Source organism: Bufo bufo, chromosome 2 (genome assembly GCF_905171765.1).
Source record: "Bufo bufo chromosome 2, aBufBuf1.1, whole genome shotgun sequence".
In the NCBI taxonomy this organism is placed as follows: Eukaryota; Metazoa; Chordata; class Amphibia; order Anura; family Bufonidae; genus Bufo; species Bufo bufo.
The window spans coordinates 62,203,908-62,206,073 of record NC_053390.1 but is presented as its reverse complement, the minus strand read 5'-3'; positions in this window follow the sequence as shown (position 1 = coordinate 62,206,073).

Below are 2,166 nucleotides of genomic sequence, written 5' to 3'. Positions count from 1 at the left end.
ATGAGACACTCGGAGTGTATAAGAGCACTATGCTGCAAACATCAAGAACATTCATTATAGCTCGTACTGTGCTAAAGACAAAGTCATACGATGCAAACAACATATAAACATTAAATTTATCGTAACGATTATGGTGTCTCACTCAGAAATCAGCCCCATCTTCACTCCATCAGTGGAAATGGAAACTGTCAATACCTCTCTCATCACCATCTTGGGCCTCCCTATGTCTCACCACTCTCAACTTTTATTCTCCTTAGCAAAGAACATTATACATGTAGATGATGCAGTTAAAGGCTTCACAATATTTTTTTTTTATTGTGTCAAAGCATCTAAAATGAGATATGAAGTAACTTTGTGATACTGTAGATCTTGGTTAAAAATTTCCTATTGTTTTGTTTACACAACACCTGCGCAAAACTATGCATCTACATGGTAAGAAACAACAGACAAATCCTCAGGGTTGGACTCTCAATCTGGAAATTCTGGCAATTGCCAGATGGGCCTGTGTCGGGGTAAGCTTCCCCTTGCCCTGAAAGTAGTTGCTGCACCAAATATGGTTCATTAGTGCGACCCCGCTGTTCACTCTCGTAGGCTACAGGCCGCAAGACGTCATCGCTAGTGATGGACGAACAGCAGCCGGGACGATTTGCGATCAAATGTTCGCGAACCGCGCGTTCGAGGCAGGCCCCATTCACTGTAATGGCAGGCGAACCTGAAAAACCTTCAGGTCATATTTGCAGCCAGCAAACACTTACTAGAAGTGCACAAATAGTCCCACAACATGGACAGTGACATACCAGAGAGGGATCATTGGCAAAAATTCCCACAAAAAATATGTATTTTAATCAGGGACCATTTTTATGCGTCTTAAAGGGAAACTCTCAAAAATGTGCCCTGCTGGAGCCTAGAAATTTTTTATTTCCTATCGGTTTGATGTATACAAATGTGCAGCACTCCACATTTTTGTATCCTGCAGAGTCCATTAAAAAAATTAATACGTTAATGTAAATTTTTTTTCTACCATGGAACTGTAAGGTGAACGGACGCCACTGTACGGCATCAGTCTGAGGCATCTGTTACCGCATACATTTTTGGTATGCATTAAATGGATGGCAAAAATAGGAGGCGAACCCAGCACTAGTGTCAGAATAAGCACAAATACACAGCGGAGCAGCGTGGCGGAGAGGGGAGGCCGCCATATACTGACAGAGCGCTACCTGGTCCTGGTGGTCAGGGATGAGAACTCTGTTTCCCAAGGATCATTTTCTACTGGGAAATACAGGGCCCAGTATAATACACTAGAATCTATATAATTATAGATGTTAGCCCTACCCCCGAATAATAATACAATTAGGTGGTCATTTATTATATAGAAATACATCTATGTTAGGCGTATTTCTGATACAGATTGTGGAGCAAAGGTCCTTAGCACCGCAATCAGCATATTTTTCCTTCTCATGCCAGGTCTAAAAAAGGATGGTGTGGGCAGGCAAAGGGATACAGTTATGGCCATCCAGTTATTGTATACCACCGCCATACATTGACCGGATAACACCTCTGTACAGTGACCAGATAATACCGCCATACCGTGAGCGGATAAAAGGGTATGGAAGGCGCAAGGGTATGGAAGGCGCAAGGGTCCGTCGTTGACAGAAGGTATGTGTCACCGAGATTCCTGGCCTCAGTAAAGTAAGAGCCGGTATTTTCAAGTGTCAGCGGCAGCTAGTGCTGGTTGAAACGTTGCTATTTTAGTTTGGCTGTAAGCTGATCCAGGCCGACTCTTACTGGGAGTAGACAAAGTGCTGGGTGGGTGGCTGCTCCCAACGCTACAGGCCGGGTATTTACTGGTCTATATAAAACCCAGCCAGCAGTCTCAGCAGTCTCAGCTGTATGTGGATTTGTAATGACCCGCGTCACGCAAAGGGAGGGAAATGGGAAGGCCCTGTCCAAGGGAGAGGGAAAGGTGGTGACCCCTGACTCACCTTGCGGCTGGCACCTGACTGCCCTGACGTCCCTAGACGGGTTCCTCACCCGTACGCCGATTACGTGCCTAAACCCTGGCTTTCCCTAAGATGAGCCCTGTGTAGTGAACAGGGCGGTGGGATCACTAGTCCGCACCACTGACACTAAGAGGAAAACACCAAGGAGAGGACAGACAATACAGAC